We start from the raw sequence: 10,411 nt of genomic DNA, 5'->3' as shown, positions 1-10,411 counted from the left end.
AGAGGGAGTGTTGAAAATAGCAATAATAAATGCTAAAAATAGAATTGCTAAAAATAACACTGCTATAAATAGTAGTTCAACCAGTGTTGATCTTAGCAACAATGGATGGAAAAATGAAAATGCTAAAAATAACATTTCTGGATGCCTTCCTATTTTAGTCAGTCCCTAAACTAAAATAGTGAAGTAAAATTCGAATTTGATCTTAGCAGTTGTTTGTAAAATAATTAATTAATTCATCTTGAGTTAATTAGTTAAGGAAAGTCAAACATGAAGTCTATGTGAAGACATGCAACAATTTCTCCATTAATTGAGGAATTTATCGATCAGTTAAAGAGATACGAATGAGTTGTAATATTGAGTTGTAATTAGTTGACTTAGTTAACTAAGTCAAGTCCAGTTAGATTAATTCAAATAATTTGTTGAAATAATGTAAGTTCAGTTAGTTAATGCTTGCATGCATGTAACCACTGTACTTCAGATAACTGAATATTCTCTCATAAATAACTCATGCATGTCAATTCAGAAAAATACCCAGTTGAGATTAGATGGAGGGGAAATGTACTATCAGTTGCTAGAATATTCCATTGTGAATATTCCTTGCATGTAGAAGGAATTCTTTCCTTGAGAATTGCACAGTCACTTCTTCAGGTTTTGTGAGTGTGATGAGGCCAATTCACATATGTGGCTTCACTAGACCCCAAGAAAAAATGTGCAAGGAAATAAGAGGCTTGGAGGGCTTGAGGAGGACATATACTATGTCTATTCAGTCTGTGAGCTATATTGTTTTGATTGTAGAGAGAGAAGGATCACTTGACAGCTGATTGCTTTTGTAACTTGAACAAGATTTCTACTTGTATGATAATACAGAGTTGGGATTGTAGGCTGAGGATTTCCTTGAGTTATTTCTTTTGTGTTATGTGTGATTGATTTCTCATTCTCAGTTATATGTGTGCTCTTGATCTTGATCAATTCGATTAAGCTTCTGCAAAGTGTTGCAGAAGTAGATCTTGTCTTGTGTTTTAGTATATTGCATAATCTGTTGATCTACAATGGGAATTTCTACAACTTTCACCACCTACAAGGTTGACACTACAAAAATTGGAAGAAAAAAGAGCAAAAGGGCTTTGTTACAATTGTGATAAAAAATTCACTATAGGTCATAAGTGTGCTGATAAGAAGTTAATTTACATAGATGGGGAAGAGGAGCAAGAAAAGGAACAAGAAACATCAAAGGAAGAGGATATGCACCAGGAACCAATCCCAGAGAAAGAAGAAATGAATGTGACCATATTTGGTAATGCATTGACAGGAATTACCACTCCTCAAACTCTTATGATAGAAGGGCATATATAGAAGAAAAATGTAATATTGTTGATTGATTTGGGTAGTACCCATAAATTTATTCATTGTAAGATAGCCAAGGAATTAAATTGCTTCCTATATCCAACACCATAGTGTTAAGTAATGGTTTCAAATGGAGGAACGATAAATTTCTTTGGAAAGTGTCATAATATCAATCTATCCATGGGAGAATATGTCTTAAATAGTCCAATGCATTCCATTCCAATGGGTGGTGCAGATGTTGTACTAGGATTCCAATGGCTACAATCTTTGGGTATGATAGCTTTTAATTTTCAAGAAATTTTCTTGAATTTTTTTTGGGAAGGAAAGGAATTTGAATTAAGGGGTATCAAAGGGAAACTGGGAAATACAATCAGATCTATCAACATGACAAATATTCTAAATAAATAAGAGTGGGGCGTAATTGCATACTTATGTTCACTAGAGGTTCCCACATCGAAATCATCTATTTCTCCAGATCTACAAAACATTTCGGACAATCATTGCAAGGTATTTGAGACTCACAAAGGCCTCCCACCTATTTGTGATCATGGTCATGCTATTCATTAGATTCCAGGAATTGTTCCCCCAAACATGAGGCCTTATAGATATCCAGATGCCCAAAAGAGTGAAATTGAACGTTTGGTTACAAAAATGCTAGAGGTTGGTATAATTCAATCTAGTCAAAGTTCTTTCTCTTCTCCAGTGGTATTCATACAAAATAAGGATGGATCATGGTGCATGTGTTGAGATTATAGGGAGCTCAACAAGATTACTATTAAAGATAAATATCCCATTCTTGCCATTAATGAATTATTAAATGAATTACATGGAGCAATTTACTTCACCAAGTTGGATCTTCGCTCACGATATCATCAAATCATAATGAAGACTGAAGACATTCCAAAAACAACATTTACAACTCATGAGGGCCATTATGAAATTTTGGTCATCCCTTTTGGCCTTACCAATGCATCTTATACATTTCAAGGTTTGATGAATTCAATTTTCAAACCCTTAAAAAATTTGTGTTAGTATTTTCTGATGATATACTAATCTACAACAAATTTTGGAAGGATCATGTTCAACATGTTGACACGGTGCTCAAATTATTGGAGGAGAAACAATTATATGAAAAAATCTCAAAATGTTTCTTTGAAGTACAAGAGGTGGAATATTTGGGTACTTAGTTATCTCATAGCTCATCTTATCATCCTCAATCTAATGGGAAACCTGAGATAGTGAGAAAATGTTTGGAAGGATAGCTTCATTGCTTTGTATTTGATAAACAGACACAATTGGTCAAGTGTTTGCCTTTGGCTGAATGGTGGTATAACACTTGATTCCATATTGGAGAAAAAATGACCCCATTTATGGCACTTTATGGATATCATCCACCGTCCCTCACATCATCTTTAAAATAAAATTATAAGGTTCAAGCAATGGAATATTTGTTATGAAACCAACTCAAGAAAAGATAGAAACGATAGATCAACGCCTTAGAATTCAGTCTCTTCGAGGGGGAAACCTCCTTTACATTACATAAATGAACAATTCTTGGATGATTCAAATGACAAAACCTCCTTTCTATATATAGGATTCTATGGAGTCACAATATAATCCAGCTGACCTAACAATAATAATATAAATCCACAAAAATAAAAATAGAGGGATTCTATGGGGCACATAAATAACAATATGGGGGTAATAGGGGCACAACAATATAAATAAGGGGTATAACTACAATAGTAATGGGGTAATCACTAGTATTATAGGGACCCAACATGCCCCTCTCCTTCAAAAAAGTGTTGTCCTCAACGCTTGAGTAGTTATGTATACTTCAGCATAAAATTCTCATCCTCCCATGTGGAATCTTCAGCGGATAAGTTCTTCCACTTGATAAGATATTCTGAAATTGATCGATTTCGTAGCTGGCGAGTTCTTGTTTCTGTGACTGCTTTCGATTCCAATATAATTTTTCCTTCCTCGTCAAGTTCTGGCAATATTGTTTGAATTGGGAGCTTGTCACCTATAACCTTCTTTAAACATGAAACATGGAAAACTGGGTGCAATCGAGAAGCTGCAGGAAGCTCCAATTTGTATGTCATAGTACCAATCTTTTGCAACACCTTGTACGGACCATAATACTTTGGTGATAATTTATTATCCTTCTTAGCTTGCTTTAGGGACATTTGCTTATATGGTTGTAGCCATAGGAATACCCAATCACCTACATCAAAACTTCTTTCACTGTGATGTTGATCTGCCTATTGTTTCATTCTATTTTGTGCCAACACGAGGTTATCCTTTAAGAGTTGGAGGACTTGTTGTTGATGTTCGATGTGATGTTCCACTGCCTGAACCTTAGAATTTTCTCTTAAATATGATGTGATGGATGGTGGTTGATACCCATAAAGTTCCATAAATGGGGTCATTTTTGTTGCTGTATGGAAGGAAGTGTTATACCACCATTCAGCCAGAGGCAACCATTTGACCCATTGTGTCTGTTTATCAGATACAAAGCAACGAAGATATCCTTCCAAACATTTGTTTACTATCTCAGTTTTCCCATCAGATTGAGGATGATAAGATGAGCTATGAGCTAACTGAGTACCAAGACAAGAAAATAATTCTGTCCAAAAATTTCCAGTGAAAATGGGATCTCTGTCACTTACAATAATCTCTGGGTTTCCATGTAGCTTTTGAACTGTTTCCATAAATGCAGTAGAAACTGTACTAGCTTTAAATGGATGTGATAATGCACAAAAGTGTGCGTACTTGGTAAGTCTGTCAACTACCACCATGATGACACTCTTTCCCTCAGACTTGGGTAAACCTGTGATAAAATCCATTGAAACCTCCTCCCAACGTTGGCTTGGAATGGATAAAGGTTGTAATAGACCCGATGTCTTAATTGTTTCAACTTTATTTTGTTGGCAAGCCAAACGTTCCGCCACAAACTTTTGAATATCTGATTTAAGGCCATCCCAAAAAAATTCCTTCTTAACCCTGTGGTAAGTTTTTAAAAATCCTGAGTGCCCTCCTAAGGGAGAAGTGTGCAATTCCATAAGAATCTTTTGTTTCAGCTGGGAATTCTTACAGAGGTGTAAGCGATCTTTGTACCATAACGAATCATTTTGCCATCTAAATGTATCAGAAGTACTGGAATCTTGTTGTAGCTTTCAAATAAGTGCCCACACTTCTTCGTCATTCTTCCATTCCTCCCTTGCTTCGTTTATCCAATTTGGTTGGATAATAGAAATGACGCACAACAATGCTTCCACATCCTCATCCTTTCTTGAGAGTGCATCTGCCACCACATTTTGATTCCCTTTTTTTTATATGATTTCAAATTCATAACCCAACATCTTTGTGACCCACTTTTGTTGCTCTTCAGAGGATAATCTTTGTTCTAAAAAGTATTTAAGGCTATCATGATCCGTTTTTAACTTGAAGTGTCTTCCCATTAGGTAGGGTCGCCATTTCTTAAGTGCATGGAGTATTGCCAACATTTCCTTTTCATAAATAGCTTTGCTTAAAAACTTTCCCTTGATTGGACGACTTTCAAAAGCAATGGGTCTTTCATATTGCATTAGAACAGCACCAATTCCATTTCCTGAAGCATCACATTCCACAATAAAGGTTTTTGTGAAGTCCGGTGTAGCTAAGACCGGTGCTTAGCACATTGCCTCTTTAAGATGTTCAAATGCCTTTGTTGCTTCCGGAGTCCATGAAAATGAATCTTTCTTCAATAATGTTGTTAGAGGTGCTGCTATTCTCCCATAATTCTTAACAAACTTGCAATAATACCCTGTCAACCCAAGAAATCCTCGAAGATGCTTTATGGATGTGGGGATTTTCCATTCCTTAATGGCTTTAATTTTGCTAGGGTCTACCTTAACTCCTTCATGAGATACAATATGACCCAAATATTCCACCTCCTGGACTCCAAAGAAAAATTTGGATCTTTTTGCATATAATTGTTTCTCCTCCAATAGTTGTAGCACCCTATCAACATGTTCAACATGATCCTTCCAAGACTTGCTGTAGATTAATATATCATCGAAAAATACTAACACAAATTTTCTAAGGAATGGTTTAAAAATTGAATTCATCAAACCTTGAAATGTTGAAGGTGCATTGGTAAGGCCAAAAGGCATGACCAAAAATTCATAATGACCCTCATGAGTTCTAAATGCCGTTTTCGGAATGTCTTCAATCTTCATTCTGATTTGATGATATCCCGAACGAAGATCCAAATTGGTGAAGTAAATTGATCCATGCAATTCATCCAGTAATTCATCAATGACAGGAATGGGGAACTTATCTTTAATAGTGAGCTTGTAGAGCTCCCTATAATCCGGACACATGCACCATGATCCATCCTTCTTGTGCACCAATACTACTGGAGCTGAGAAAGAACTTTGACTTGGTTGAATTATACCAGCCTCTAGCATTTCTGCAACCATACGTTCAATTTCACTTTTTTGGGCATAGGGATATCTGTACGGCCAGATGTTTGGAGGAACACTTCCTGGAATCAGATGAATAGCATGATCATGATCATGCATAGATGGGAGACCTTTGGGAGTCTCAAATACCTTGGAATGATTGTCTAGGACTTTTTTGGAGATCTGGAGAAATAGATGATTCCAATGTGGAAACATCTAGCGAACATAATTGTGCAATTACACCTCTTTGCTCCTTTTTAAGAAGCTTAGTCATGCCATTAGAACTGATTATCTTTCCTGGTTTCCCTGCAATACCCCTTAATTCAACTTCCTTTCCTTCCGTAGAAAATTTGATGAAAAGTTCTTGAAAATTAAAAGCTATTGTACCCAAGGATTGTAGCCATTGGACTCCTAGTACAACATCAATACCTCCCATTGGAATGGAAAACATTGGGCTAGTCAATACATATTCTCCCATGGATAGCTTGATATTATGGCACTTTCCAGAGAAATTTATTGTTCCTCCATTTGCAATCATCACTTGACACTCTGGTGCTGGATATAGGAAGCAATTCAATTCTTTTGCTACCCTACAATGCATAAAATTGTGGGTGCTTCCTGAATCAATCAACACTATTACCTTTTTCTTCTTGATTTGTCCTTCTATCTTAATGGTTTGAGGAGTGGTAATTCCTGCCAATGCATTACAAGATATGGTCGGATTTATTTGTTCTTCATCTATGCTTTGTTCCTGGAGTATATCCTCTTCTTTTGACCTTTCTTGCTCCTTTTCTTCTTCCTCTTCACAATCTATGTAGAATAATTTCTTCTCAGCACACTTATGACCTTTTGTGTATTTGCTATCACAACTGTAACAAAGCCCTTTTGCTCTTTTTTCTTCCAATTGTTGTGGTGTCAACCTTGTAGGTTTTGGAAGACTAGGGGCAACAACACTTCTATCTTTATAGTTGTGAGTGGTATGCTTCCTAGTTGCCATAATTTTGCTTTCCATTTTTCTTGCTAACCTGAAAGCCTTCTCTAATGAATCAGGTTCCCAAAGGCGGACATCATGTTGGATATTATCCTTTAAAGATCCTATGAACACACCAATCCTATGCTCCTCTGGAATATCTTTTACCCTTATGTTCAATTTTTGGAACTCCTCAATGTGCTCCATTATTGAACCCTTTTGTTTGAGACTTATCAATTGGCTAAAAAAAGTGTTGCTTTTTGTATCCTCATAATGTGCTATCAATTCTTCCGTAAAAATTGCCCAAGTGATAAATTATTTACGAGAACAAAGCCATTGATACCATGCAAACTGATTTGGTTCCAAATACACAGTTGCCATACGTACCTTTTGTGCGTTTTGCACATTATCGAGATCGAAGAATTTCTCCATCTGTAATATCCATGTGGCTGGATCCTTGCCATCAAACTTCCTCATATCGATTTTTGTAATATGGTGATTCTTGAATCCAACATTAGCATCTACGGAATCATGATTAACATTTATTTTGTTCTCATCATGAGTTTCCTTTAGTACCCTTTCACCCTTAGGGACCATTTCTTGTAGCAACTTATTCATATTTATCTTCAATTCGTCCATGTCTGTCTTCAAATCTATCTTCAAATCATCCATCTTAGCTTCCACGTCAATCATCTTAGCTTCTACGCCTTTCTTTAAACAGTCCATCTTAGCTTCTACACCTTTCTTTAAACCATCCATCTTAGCTTCTACATCTTTCTTTAAACCATCCATCTTAGATTATGTTCCTTTTTGTGCAAGGGATAGTTGTTGCACTTGGTCTTGTAATTTTGATATATCATGTTGCATTTCTTCCTCTTCTTCATGAGTCATGCTAGAGCTTTCAGGTTCCTTACTAGGTGTTTGCATTTTCTTTCCTTGAGGCATCAATTACCGATAATAATGCTCTACTATGCCCTTTGAATTCCTTCAAAATAAATTTTCAAGCCAAGCTTAAGCAAAAATTTAAGAAAATCTACACACCTTTTTTCACTTTGTAGGAGCTCGATATTGCCTCTGATGTATCTCTGTACTTTCCAATCATCTAGTTCTGTATTTTCGAGCTGTCATAGCCCTCTGTGTCCTCTTTCCAATGCCACAAGTCTGACCCAAATTGGATTCTCCAAGGAAGCGTTATGTGAAATCTCCCACAGTGACTTACTTTTAGACTAGTTCAGTAGAGCGAACTTGTACGACGTGCCACGAGTCACTGTTTCAACCTTTGGATTTGAAACACACATACAAGAAACTAAATTTCGTCCTCTTTCTGTAGCTTCTTACGAAATTTCAATCCAATCCCCAGAGAGAAAGTTATGACGATTTCCCCAGGTCACCTGTTTTGAATGTAATTCAGGAGTCTGCAAAAATACCAACTTCCTCAGATCATATCTCTGCAAATATAGTGCAAAAAGCTCTAAAATTCGGACCCAAGGTTCAACACAATTTCTTCTCAAATGGGTTTTTTTGCGACTTCTGAAACGTCACAGAAAAAAAGTTATAGCGAAAATTCCACGATGACCTGCTTGGAGCAGCGAAACCCTAGAATCCAAAGCTCTGATACCAAATGTTATGAAACCAGCTCTAGAAAAGATAGAAAAGATAGAATCAACGCCTTAGAATTTAGCCTCTTCGAGGGGGCAACCTCCTTTACATTACATAAACGAACAATTCTTGGATGATTCAAATGAAAAAACCTCCTTTATATATATAGGAGTCTATGGAGTCACAATATAATCCAGCCGACCTAACAATAATAATATAAAGCCACAAAAATAACAATAGAGGGATTCTATGGGGCACAGAAATAACAATATGGGGGTAATAGGGGCACAACAATATAAATAATGGGTATAACTACAATAGTAATGGGGTAATCAATAGTATTATAGGGACCCAACAAATATCACATAAAACATCAACAAAATTTCCTTAAACTCTTAAAGGATAACCTCACTTTGGCGCAGAATAGAATGAAACAACAGGCATATCAACATCATAGAGAAAGAAGTCTTGATGTAGGTGATTAGGTATTTTTACGACTAGAACCATACAAAAAAATGTCCCTCAAGCAAGCTAAGAAGGATAATAAATTATCACCAAAGTAGTATGGTCCATACAAGGTGTTACAAAAGATTGTTACTATGGCATACGGATTGGAGCTTCCTAAATCTTCCCAAATGCACCCAATTTTCCATATTTCATGTTTAAAGAAGGTTATAGGTGAGAAGATCCTAGTTCAAACAATATTGTGAGAACTTGATGAGGAAGGAAAAATCATATCGGAACTGGAAGTAATCACAAAAAAGGAAATCGACCTGGCTATGGAATTGATCAATTTTATAGTATCTCATCAAGTGGAAGAACTTACCTACTGAAGATTCCAAATAGGAGGATGAGAATTTTATATGGAACCATACAAAACTACTCAAGCGTTGAGGACAACACTTTTTGAAGTAGAGGGGCATGTTTGGTCCTTATACTTCTAGTGTAACTCCTTATTGGTATTAGTGCAACCCCTTATTTTATTATTGTGCCCATATAGTCCCCATGTTGTTATTATATGCTTCATAGAAGCCCACTATTGTTATTGTTGTGAACCTACAATATTATTATTATGTAGGCTCTGATTGTATTGGGACCCCTTAGACTCCTATATATATAAAGGAGGTCTTGTCATTTGTATCAATAAAGAATTTTTCATTTATGTAATGTAAAGGAGGTTTCCCCCTCAAAGAGGCTGATTTTGAAGTTGTTGATATACCTTTTCTATCTTTTTGTGAGTTGGTTTCTTAACAATGAAATCATCTTTATAATAGAAAAATAGGGTAGAAACCAATGATTTGTAATGTTTGAAAAAAAATTTGTAGTTGATTACTTTGGAAATTCAAAAGTGGAATTTTTCTTCTTCTACTTTGATTCTTTGACAAAGAGGTAAAAAAGGAAATGTCTTTGAATAAAACACATAAGAGATAAATAAATATAATTTTTGATGGCAATGGGAATTAATGAAAATAGGGTGGTTGGCAGTAATAGGACTTGGTGAGATAAAATGGTGGTAATAGAAAGGATAATTGATGACAATGATATTTTGGGGGAAACTAGAAGCGACATTGTGTCGGGGGTTCTCTATTCAATTAGGGTCGCTGATCCTTTAATGTCCCAGCATAGTTGTGCAAAGGTGTGGGAACTTTATGTGAGAACTTTTTTTGAAGAATTTATTCAAAAAATTTATAAAAATATAACCTAACATATATTAATATGGTGCTTATAAAAATGCACACATATATTTATTTACGAAGTGCATACAACTAAAATTTTTGGAATATTTTTTTGAAAATTTGATAGCAGTAAAATGTTACAGCATTGGCTCCATCTAGGGACTACTTCCCTGTATGGGATGCAGATAATTGCACACCTTGTGTCCTCACCTCAAGCTATGGAGACATTGTCACAAGAAAACATTCACGCTTACTCTATAAAATTAAACCACACTGTTATTCACAATGAAACATGAAGGTCATGTATCAATACTAACTATAATGTTTTAACTACTTCACATTGATAGACAATGAGAAAAATTACATTCCAGATT

This window comes from Pinus tabuliformis, chromosome 1_2 (assembly GCF_031772625.1).
Source record: "Pinus tabuliformis cultivar Carrire ecotype Pingquan chromosome 1_2, CPIR1, whole genome shotgun sequence".
Lineage (NCBI taxonomy): Eukaryota > Viridiplantae > Streptophyta > Pinopsida > Pinales > Pinaceae > Pinus > Pinus tabuliformis.
Note: the sequence above shows the minus strand (reverse complement) of the source record.